A 13,108-nucleotide genomic window follows, 5' to 3' on the forward strand; every position below is an offset into this window, starting at 1 on the left:
TTTTATTGAAGTACAAATTATAATATAATACAGGTGATTTAAAAAAAATACTTAAATTAATATCAAAATATACTACATAAAAAATCATAAATATTATAAGATATTAATAGAGTACTTTGTGTCACCTTTGATGAAAGTATTACTATTCACAATGTTTGTTTCTAGCTATATAATTATTTATATCAAAATATTATTTTTTACATATAGAGAGAGTACTGCATTTTGTGCATCAGGTAATATGAATCATAAAGAGATCTCAATTTTGCATAATACTGTATTAAGACAAATATTACTGCCTGCCACTTTGGGACTAAAAGAATATAAAACAAACTTCATATGCTAAATGAAGGCATACACTATAAAAAGAAACTAAATATCAAAATAGCAATATAAACAAATAAGATAAAACAAAACAGGATCTCAGTTCTGGAAATGTTTCTGAAACCTGATACACCAGAATAACTTGCTTCAACTGCCTGCCAGACTACATGCATTTGGGCATATTTTAACAATGGAAAGATCTATAGCCTTTATCAACACCAAAGTTTACAGGCTTTAAATGACAGGATGATGTGTAAAGATTTAATAGTAATACAGTATCTTGGTAACATATGCAAGAATACTTATGAATTGACGTCTCCTATAGTAAATTCTATATCTATATATCTTAACCATTACCTCTTTCTTGTATTTACTTTTATAAAGATAAATTATATATAAAGTAAATAGAGATATATATATTAATATAATATATAAAAAAATAAATAATATATATATTATTGTATATATTAAAATATATACATATATTATATATATAAGGGTATATAAGTATAGATAATAATTAAATATAATTATATATATATATAAAATATATAATAATATATAATTAATAGATATATATATATCTAGATATATATATAAAATATATTGTATTATATAAAATATATTATATAATATATATTTTATAATATATATAATATATTTTATATACTATAATATAATTTTATATATATATATATATAAATAATAATATATTATAATTGTTTTATTTGGGGTATATATATATTTTTTAAAATATATATTTGTATTTTATAATTGTATATAATTTTTTTATATTATAATTTGTTATATATTAAAATTTTTATATATATAATATTAATTAAAAAATATATAAGAAATATATAAAAAATTATATATATATTAAAATAAAATTTAAAAAAAAAAAAATTTTTTAAATTTATAAATATAAAAAATAAAAAAATAATTTTTTATAAAATGATTATTTTTCAAAATTTTTAAAAAAAATAATATAAATTTAAAATTTTTTAAAAAAAAAAAGGAAAAATAAAAAAATATAAATAATAAAAAAAATTAATAAATAATAAAATAAAAAAAAAATAATATAATATATTTTATTAAATAAAAAATATTATAAAATTTTTTTAATAAAAATATATTTTTTAAAAATAATAAATTATATAATTATATATATTTTAAAATATTAAAAAAAAATTTTTAATTTTTTATTAAATTTTAATAATTTATTTTAAAAATAAAAATATAAAATTTTTAATTTTAAAAAATATAAATTTTAAAATAATAAAAAAAAATTATAAAAGTATATAAAAAATTTTTAAAAAATTTATAAAAATATTAAAATATATTTTAAAATAAAATAAAATATATAAATTTTATATAAATAAAAAATTATATAAAAAATATATAATTATATTTAAAAAAATTATATATAAAAAATAAAATTTTTTAAAAAATATAATTTTAAAATAAATATAAAAATATATAAAATATATAATTTATTAAAATAAATATTTCTAATATTATATATAAATTTTAAATTAATTTTTTATATAAAATTTTTAAATTTTTTAAAAAAAATTAAAAATATATATTAAAAATATAATAAAAAAAATAATAATAAATAATAATACAATAATTTTTATATAAATATTATATATAAAATAATAATTTTAATATATTATATATTTTATAAAAATAATAATTATAAATAAAAAATATATAAAAAATTTTTTTAAAATATTTTTTTTCCAAAAAAAAAATATATAAATATATAATAATTTTAATTAAAAAAATTTTTTTTATAATTTTATAAAATTTTAAAAAATTTTTTTTAAAATAAATAATTTTTAAAAAATATAAAAAAATATAAATTTTTTTAAAAAATATAATATAAATTTAAAATATAAAATATAAAATTAAATAAAATATAAATATTAAAAAAAAAAAATTTTTAAAAAAAAAAAATATATAAAATTAAAAATATATAAAAAAAATAAAAAAAAATAATAAAATTTTAAATAATTTTAAAATAAATATAAAAAATTTTAAATAAATATATAAAAAAATATAAAAATATATAAAAATATAATAAAAATTTTATATATAAATAATAAAAATTTTTAAAAAATAATTTTAAAAAATATAATATAATAAATTTTATATATAATATTTAAAAAATATACAATATATATTATAAAAATAAAAATTTTAAAAATATAAAAAATAATAATAAAAATAAAATATATATAAAAAATAAAATATAGATAATAAAATAAATAATAAAAAAATAATTATATAAATAAAAAAAAAATAAAAATATAATTTTAAAAGAGAAATATAATATAGAATAAAAAATATTTTAAAATATTAAAAATAAATATAATATTTAAAAAATTATATATATATATAATTATATATTATAAATTTTTTTAAAAAAAAAATATATAAATATAAAATTTAAAATATAATAACAATTTTAATATATATAAAATAAAATTTTTTATTTAAAAAAAAATAATATAATATAAATAATATTAAAATATATATATATAATATATTTTATAATATTAAAAAAAAATATAATAATAAAAAAAATATATAAAATTTTATAATATTAATTTTTATTTAAAAAAATATTAAAAAATTTTTATATATTTTAAAAAATATATATAATATATATATATTTAAAATTTAAAATTTAAAAATATAAATTTTATATTTTAATATAATATAAAATATATTTAATATATATATAATAAATTTTATATATTATATATAAATTTAAAAATTTATATAATATATAGATTAATATAAAAATTTTTTTTTAAAATATATAAAAAATTATATAAAATTTTTTATATATAAAAATAAAATAAATAATAAAAATAAAATTTATTATATAATATTAAATAAATATAATTATTATATATTATAAAATATTAAATTTTAAATAATTATTTATATTTTAAAAAGAAAAATATATATAAATTTAAATAATTTTTTATATATATTTTATATAAATTTAAAAATTATATTAATTTTATATATATTTTAAATTTATTAAATATATTATATAAAATATATTTAAAAAAAAAATTTTTTTTAATTATATATTAATATAAATATTTTAAAAATATATATAATATAATATATTTTAAATTTTATTATATATATATGAATAATTATATATATTAATATATAAAAATTTTTATTAAAAATATTTTAAATTTTATAATATATATATATATATATAAATATATTATAAATATATAATAAATTTTTTTTAAAAAAAATTTTTAAAATATTTATTTAAAAAATTAAAATTTTTATAAATATATTTTAAAAATAATTTTATTTTAAAAATATATAAAATTTTATATATATATTTTATATTTATTATAATAATTTTTATTTAAAAAATTTTATATATATAATAAATTTTATATATTATATAATTTTATAAATTATTTATATATTTTAAAAAATTTTTATATATATAAATATTTTATATATTTAAAATAAATTTTATATAATTTATATTTTAAAATAATTTTAAAAAAATTATAAAAAATAAAAATTTTAAAATATATTATTAAAATTTTAAATATATTATATAAAAATAATATATATAAATTTTTATATATATTTTTATATATATAAATATATATTATAATATATATATAAAATTTTAATATTAAAATTTTTTTTATATATATATATTATATATAAAAATTTTTTATTTTTTAAAAAAAAAATTTTTAAATTTAAAAAAAATTTTTTTTTTTAAAAAATTTTATTAATTTTTTTTAAAAAAAAAAATTTTAAAAAATTTTAAAAATTTTATTAAAAAAAAAAAAAAAAAATTTAAAAAAAAAATTTTAAATTATATAAAATTTAAAAATTAAAAAAAATTTAAAATAATAAAAATTAAATTTTAATAAAAATAAAAAAATAAATTTTTTATTTTAAAAAAAAATTTTAATATTTATATATATATATATTTTTAAAAATATATATTTTTATTATATTTATTTATTATATATAATTTTTTTCAAATTTTTAAAATTAATAAAATATATAATAAAATTTATTAAAAAAAATAAAATTTTAAAATTTCTAATATTAATAAATAATTTTTATTAAAAAATTTATTAATTTTATTAAAAATAAATAAAATTTTAATAAATAAATTTAATATATTAAATTTTTTAAAAAAAATATTAAATATTTTTAAAAAAAAAAAAATAATAAAATTTAAATTAAATTTTAATTAAAATTTTTTCTTATATAAAAAAATTTTTCCCCAAAATATTAAAATTTAAAAAAATATTAATTTTTAAAAAATTACCCTTTAAAAAAAAAAAACCCTTAAATTTTAAAAATTAAAAAATAAACATTTTAAAAATTTTTTTAAAAATAAAAATTTAAAAAAAAAAAAAAAAAAAAAAAAAAAATTTAAAAAAAAAAAAAATAAAAAAAAATTTTTAAAAAAAAAAAAAAAAAAAAAAAAAAAAAAATTTTTTTTTAAAAAAAAAAAAAAAAAAAAAACCAAATTAAAAATTTTTATTTAAATTATAATAAATATATAAAATAAAAAAATTAAAAATTTTTTTTAAAAATTGAAAAAAAATTTTTAAAATTTTTTAAAATAAATTTATAAAATTCTTTAAAAAATTTTTTTATATTTAAAAATTTAAATTTTTTTTTTAATATTTTAAAAAAAAAACCAAAAACAAACTTTTAAAAAAAAAATTTTCAAAAAACTTAAAAAAATTTTTAAAATTTTATTATAAATAAAATTTTAAAAAAAATTTAAAAAAAATTTTTTAAAAAAAATTTTTTAAACTTTTTACATTAATAACAAATTTAAAATTTTTTTTTCAAAATTAAATTTAACGTTTTTAAAATTTTTTTAAAATTTAAAAATAAAAATTAAAAATTAAATTTAAAAAAAAAAAAGGGGGGTGGGGGGAAAAAGGGGAAAAAAAGGGGGGGGGGAAAAAAAAGGAGATGAGAAGAGAGAGAGAGAGAGAGAGAGAGAGAGAGAGAGAGAGAGAAGAGAGAGAGAGAGAGGAGAGAAGAGAGAGGAGAGAGAGAGAGAGAGAGAGAGAGAGAGAGAGAGAGAGAGAGAGAGAAGAGAGATTTCTATCTCCAAACATTCATCATATCTACAGAATTCACAGTTGCATAGTTAATAAGTTGTTGTCATACCCCCCCTCCCCAGATGCCAGGGTGCATGTATACATGCACTGCAGATCTGGACTCAAAGAGGTGTATACATATATCCTACAATATTTGGTCACTTTTATATATACACATGGATGTTTTCATTTCTATTTCTATAATTCATCCATTTTCAATAGAATTCTTCCTATTGTTTCAATCAACTGTGGAATATCTACACAACAGATATAGGTGATGGGGATGTCTCACATCATGAATAAATTTGGCAGAGATGCGGGTGATAGGCACATGTTGTCATGAGCTACTGATGCCAAATGGTAGGTAACAGGGATGGCTCATCAAGGATTTTAGGGAGAATGCTGGTTCCAATGAGAAAACTATCTCCATGCACAGGAACCCATTCCTGCCAACCTTGACCAATGTGTTACTGTAAATTGAATATTATAAAAAACAAAAACCAATAACATATACTGATATGCATTGTTATTATCACTACACAGAGTTGTTGACTACCTGGAGAGATAACATGGAGTCCGATCAATAAAGCAGTCTATTATCATCTTGATATAGCATATCAAATGAAAAATATAAAATCTTGGAAAATGTTAAACCAGAAAAAAGCTATGTAGAATAAGTGCTAATAGCACTGTAATTAGGAGGCAAGGAGTCTTGATATTGTGCATGACCAGAGCTTTGTCACACACCCTGGGGAGTCAACACTCAAGCAAGCCTAATGCTCAGACTTAATCCACATGTGAACCTAGGGGTACCTGGATCCAACATGTTAATTATAGAGAAATGTAGCTTCCAAATCATAGAAAAAATAATCATATGCTGGCTGTTGGTCCCTATGAATGAACAATACCAAGTAGGCCACCAGCTGCCTGATTGATCCATATTCTAAATTAATTTGGAATATGAGCATGATCACATTACTAGACATCAGATGTGTAACACCAGTAGTAGTAGTAGTAGTAGTAGCAAAAAAAATAAACTCCATATCTTTAAAAAAAAAACTTTATACCCAAGGCATCTGTGGAAAACAATTTGTTTGTCTTTTTCCTCTGAAGTTTGTCTTAGCCACCATTTTGCACAAAAACTGGGGTCAGTAACTTCTGCAGAAATGTCCCACAACTTGTTTGTCCATCACATTTATAATGGCCTGATGGAAAGAGTAAAAAAGTTATTGTGACCAGGCAAGTTCAATTTTTTTTATGAGTACTATTATTCACTTGACTTGTTGGTGGTTCTTTGTCCTACTTACACTGGTATTTTTTCAATCATCCCTCATTGAGGAGTAATATGCAGTGCTATAGATTGACATTGTGGGATAGAAAAAACAAAATTCTTTGCAGCAAGAAAATCTGACATTCTAAGGGAATATTGTTACTTTTAGCAGCCTCACCGATCACCTAAAAAGGTCTCTAGGATACTTACGGCAATTTTAACAGGTACTTTATATCAATTACAGGCCAAAGTGCAAAGGATTTGATGCCCAGCATTCTGAACACGTTCATATACAAAATATTGAATCTAATAGCCTTTATCCTAAAGTCCTATTCATCACAACCATGGCTTGCTGTATCTTGTGCAGTCAATCTTATTTGCTAAAATCCTTAATAGGTTTTTAAAAACTGGCAAGATCTTATTCTTTGCAAATGAGACATATCCGCTATTAAACCTGGCAGGTTTCATCTAACCAAATTGACTGTATCATCCCATATCCCACTTTTCTATTAGGCCCTCTTCTCACTGAGTCAGTTAAACAGTTGTGTGTCCTTTCTCCTTTGTCTTGTGAATGGAACATAGTGAATATGAAATACTAACTATGGTACTACTTGGCTTCTTTTTATGTACCTAAACATTCTATTCTTTCCTCAAACTAAACTATACTATACAGGAGGAACCTGAGAGTTCTTCCTACATATCAGTTTCTACTAAAAATATATATATATATATATATAAATAAACCTGAATGCACCAAAAAACTCTACTTTATATGATTCTTTTTATGTGTTCTGTTTACAAGTTTATGGTAATACGTTCCCATTATATTCATATATGGAGCTTTAAGTGTGTAATGTCCATTCTATAGCCTGCACATCAAAAATACAAACTGACATCTGATTTTTAACAGTCTGCCTGAATAGATGGTGTCCAAAAAGTAATTTTAAATTCTGAATGTGTACAACTGCTGAACACACTCACTACATGCAAACACACCCACACCTCATTCTTTGTATGAAGGTAATGTTTCTCTGTGTCCTTAATATCATGTCTACCAGGTTAATGTTCTACTATACATTTCTTTATGGTTATATTGTCCCTTTCTTCTGCACTCTTTACCCTTTGCTATCACACTTTCTGCTACCATACATTACTGCTGTCATATATACACCTTTGACTTATGTAATTACATTATCAGCTGTCACTATTCAGTGACTGTTCTTACCTCTCAAGAAGCTGTGGAAGTTCCTAAAAGGACACACCCCATTCAGGTTAAATGCAGAATGATACTGCAAAACTGAACCCAAATTCATAGCCCCATTTTAACTCTTTTATTTTTTTTATTTATTTTTTTTTATTTGAGTTTGTTGGTTTGCTGTTGTTACATAAACTAAGGTACTCATCAGCTTCAAAATGAGACAAACATTAATAACATTTCATTTCAGAAATTCAACTAATGCTGCATATTTTACACTGCTTCACCAATCTAATCACTGAAAAGTACCATAAATGATAGCACACAAGATGTATGGGCGCATTAGATAACCCCATTTCAGCATTGTATAATATAATAAATTTGCTTATACAACATAAGGTAGGTATTTCTTTGGCCCATTTTTATGGAATAAATGTCTTACATGCATAAAACAGCATCATGAAATAAGGTAAATACATATTTTACCATTAAGAGGCTATTCTTGACTATTTTAATACAAAGAAAAGAATGTTTATAGTATGGAAAACTAAAGAGATCTGTTCCTGAATAGGAGGGGGCTTTTTCTTTTTTTTATGGTCTTAGAGATTTTTGTACTTTTGGATATTATATATCAAGTTATATTCTACATCTTCTGATATTAACTATATAAAGTACCCAGTAGGAGCCAGTGATCTAAAAAAAAATCATACAAATCATACAGTATTTCTTCTAAAGATCCCTGGTCAATCTCTGTAAAATCACAATGAATATCTCCCAAAGGAATGGTATCAGAAATTTATAAATATCTTTTCATTTTGGGGTGAAATAAAAGACAACAATTAAATTTTTCTGATTTTCAAAAGATTGTCAAAAAAAAAATAAAAAAATAAAACATCCCATATAATTCATGTGTACATCCACTTGGTGGCCAAGCCAGCCCAAGCCCGGATAAAATAGAGAGAATGATTACCTAAAAGGTAACACCGGCACTCTCCGTGGAAAGGAACGTGGACCCTACCACGTACTCAACCCAGGACATCTCAACATGAAAACTACAATTAAGATATGCATGATGACCACTGCGGCTCAGCCCAAAACTGAAATTGAGAAGTACATCTAAAAGCTTCCCAAAACTGAAATTGGTTTAAAACATATAGTCAAGGGATATTTGGAAGCCAAAAAATAAAGATTTCTTGAAGTGAAAGATAGTACATTTGCTATAACTTTTCCCTTTATAAAACTTTACCAACTACTTTCCATAAAACTATCATTTCTCTTTTATACAAGTTAATATGGGTGTAAATATAATTGTCTGCACATGTGCATACATAAAGGTAAAAATGTTTGCATACCTCTGTAAAAGCAAGTGTATGCATATTTATGTGCATTTTATCTGTGAAGGAAAACCATGTGTAATATAATTTCGTCAAGGTTCCTATTGTATGTGTGTTGAATGTCTACCTGTGTATATATGTACATACACACGAGTATCGGTAAGAACACACGCGTACATGTGCATGCACAAATGTGCAGATGTGCAAGCACAAATGTGTCCATGTGTGTGCACACATGTACATTTACATATACATATCAACATATGTATATGTGTATGCACACATATACACATGCATGACTTGTAATAATGCATGTTTACCTCTTTACATTTATCTTTATACGGGTTACTCTAGTGTTCTGAAATATACTATCATACAAAGGTCTATTCAATAAATGTTTTACAAAGAACATGCATCTTTTACATGTCATTTCCCTTTTAATTTCGTACCCAACAACATATTTCATTTTATATGCTTTCTTTATTTTTTTTCATTATCACTACCACCACTTAATATATTTTATTTCTGAATAGTATAACCAGGCATTGCGGCCTTGAGAAAACTAGCAACTTGTAGAATCGTGAGTAGACTCCTTGTTAAGGAGAGACTTTAAACGGTTTCTTTGTGTGTAGAAAATAAATATTTAAATTTTTTAAATATAACCTCACCATTACCCATCAGTTTGTAATGAAGTGCAAATATATGTCTAATCATTTATAGCCCTATCTATTTACAAAGTCCAACCTGGTGGTGACTGCATGCAAAATATACCTTAGAGGCCTGCTGTAGAAGCCATATTATGTGGGTGTAATCAAATGAATTACATTCTTTTCTCTTGAGATTCAAACTTACCACAATTTGTAAATTATTACAAAACCCTTAACGTATGTATATGATGTATACAATGAAATCAAATCATATCTACTAGAGATGGAACAAATATATATTTTCCACATTCCCATTAACAAATGCGATAAAGAATTCTGTTTTAATATTCATGAATGCAAATGCGAGTGTGGATCTTAAATATGCCAACCCAATCTATATTCCATAGTTCATGTACCAGTATTAAATCATTTCTGTATGTTGTAACCTAATTCTATATATATTTAGTTTTTTCTACACAATTACACAACACAATGTACAGACTTTCCATTTCTATTTCCTTTATCTAACTAATTTTGAACATATTGTAAGAGTTCACCCATAGAAAATTGAATAAATAAAATCTATTCCATTTTCTATGTCTCCTTCCTCACACTGATAGGAAAGAGATGACAGTAAACATGGTGCCCAGAGGGGGGGGGGGGGCTAAAGTTGCCACTTTATTGAACAACCTTCCCTCATGCAAATTGTGCTTACTTCTTGACTTATATTGATTAAGGAAGATATTTGCATATTTATTATAAAAAAAAAAAAGTAATGGGTGAATGAATCCAAATGCCAATATGAAAAATTATATCAAATAATTGCAGCTACGGATGTGAGTAAATCTTTGATCCACCTCTAATCTACCACATATATGTGAAAGCAATTTTAAAAGTTTTTATATTAATATTTCCTTTATCTCCTTTATCTTATCATAATAAATTGGGTAAATCTTTGCAGTGCAAATGCACTCGCCAGAGACCAAGTCCCCAACTCCACGTCACAAAATGAATTAAAAAATACAAGTTGCCATGACTAGGTGCGCTATTTGGGCACTGCCTGGGGAGAGGGTTGATGGGAGGCTCCGCCCCCAACACCCCCTAGGAAACATTGCCTTCACCTTGGTAAAATAGAGATGAAACTCAGTAGCACCAAGTGGACTTAGGCTGTGAGTGGTGCTTTCCATGATCACTGTTGGGTCACGTGTACCAGCATCATAACGAACCGCTTGGTCTGCGGGGTAAGTGTGTACAAGTGGCAATGCACCAGAGTGCGTGGAGCAGGACGTTCGGTTGATGTAGTGGACTCCCATACCCAGTGTCTGACTGTTGCCAGAAATCACCAAAGTTTTATCACGCTCAGGGATTTCTGTTACCCAGCAGTGAGGGGCTAAGCTGCCTTGTTAAACTGAATTCTTTATTACAGAAGGTGATATTCACATGGGTAATTCTCCATGCATTTATGTATCCCTGAACTAAGCATAATTAATTTTTGATCCACGAACCTCAACCTTTGGGACAGTCCCCATACACATTCTACTGTATATGTGCAAACTTATTTTACAAGAAAATAAACTGGTAAAATCTCAATCATATTTTTTTTCCCATTCCTGTCAGCTATTACTGCAATCAATCATATTTCCCAGCCTACCTGGTTTGGTCTGATTTTGAAGCTCATGTGTTGCACTTTAACCCATTGCCGATGGGTGGCATGTACACACATGCCATGGCATGGTGGGACCATCTGCCGGGGGCACATACGCACATGCCATAGAGTATGTATGGACATGCCATGGGTTTTTTTCTGTTGCAATCACAGCAAGATTATTTTTCTGCCAGTGAAAGTGTGATTAAGTTGGTTTTAACACTTTCTCATTTTTACCATGCAACAAACAAAAAAAAATGCAACAAACCGGCAATTTCAACTCCATGATGCCACACACTGTTTATTTTATTCGGACTATAGACCGAATAATGATCAACTATGGAGTCTATATAACAACAAAAATACCCTTCAGTCTCGATTTATCAGGAAGTTTGGCAAGTAGATTTTAAAAAATAATGAAAACTGAAAATACAACATATCTTCGTAGTATTACGAAGAAACAGCATAGGATGCTGGTATTTGGCATGAGCGGTCGTGCATGCTAGGGCAACGATATAAGCCCCCGGCAGCGGGGCCCGGGCCACTATGAATACTACCCGTCAGATAAGGGTTAAACTGGTTCAAAAGTTTGGAAATAAGAATAGAATCTGATAAGAATCAATTAAAGTTCAAGCTACATGTTGGCCAAGTTTTCTAGCATGAATCCAGTATGGGTTGGGTATGTCTGAGATGAATTTTCTTTGTACCATCAAGAGGGATACAAGGACAGACGGCATGAGTAACATATGGGTAGTGTTTCAGGAGCCATTCATTATGTTCAATAAAATACTAAGCTTAGATTCTATGAATTTATGGTTTAGGAATATAAGCAAATGTTTTTCTATCTTAAAACCATATTTGTAAATAGTGTGCCTTGCGGCATCACAAACGTATTCCACCAAATCATCAATATCATCACTTATCACTGCAAACTTTAAATATTCATCCCCTAAATGGCAAAAGTGTTATCGTTCACTATGAACATAATTAAATTGGAAAATTAAAATAATATTGAATTATGACAATTAGTATCTATCTAACATCTGGAAAGAATAACTAAAATTAAACAAATCAAATCTAAAACAATTCAGCAAATAAAAACACATAATACCAAATAATCCTAAACATAATAGAGAAAGTACTGAAAATGAATAATTAATTAGGCTGGAAAATAAAGAGGTAATTCACTAAAAAGACTAACATAATCTCTACATGATATGTACAACACATACAGTATAGCAAATGCAAAGAGATGACAGAAATAAACAAAATATGAAAAGTATCACACATTTTCAAATATTTGAATAAACAAAGAGACAACCACTTTTCCCTTCATTCCTTGATAACGACTTACTAAAAGCCTCTCTTAATGAAACCCCCCCCAAAAAAATAAAAAATAATGAGCGATGTAAAAAGATACGGGTGGAAAGAGCCGAAAATCTGGCCAAATAAAACTAAAGCCTCCGGATACCCCCAGGAAACCTAAGGACGCTGTTCGGTGACAAAACTTCCAACCCCAAAGCTGAGGACTTCCCTCTTTAAACTTTTAAGCCCTAGC

At 23.0% G+C, this 13,108-nt stretch overlaps 1 protein-coding gene across 6 annotated transcripts in view; it reads right to left on the reverse strand.

The window, feature by feature from the left end:
* Window positions 1-13,108, reverse strand: part of LOC119579307 (glutamic acid-rich protein-like) — a 36,104-nt gene that overhangs the window by 22,753 nt on the left and 243 nt on the right. The window lies entirely within an intron of this gene.

Source organism: Penaeus monodon, chromosome 12, assembly GCF_015228065.2.
Source record: "Penaeus monodon isolate SGIC_2016 chromosome 12, NSTDA_Pmon_1, whole genome shotgun sequence".
Lineage (NCBI taxonomy): Eukaryota > Metazoa > Arthropoda > Malacostraca > Decapoda > Penaeidae > Penaeus > Penaeus monodon.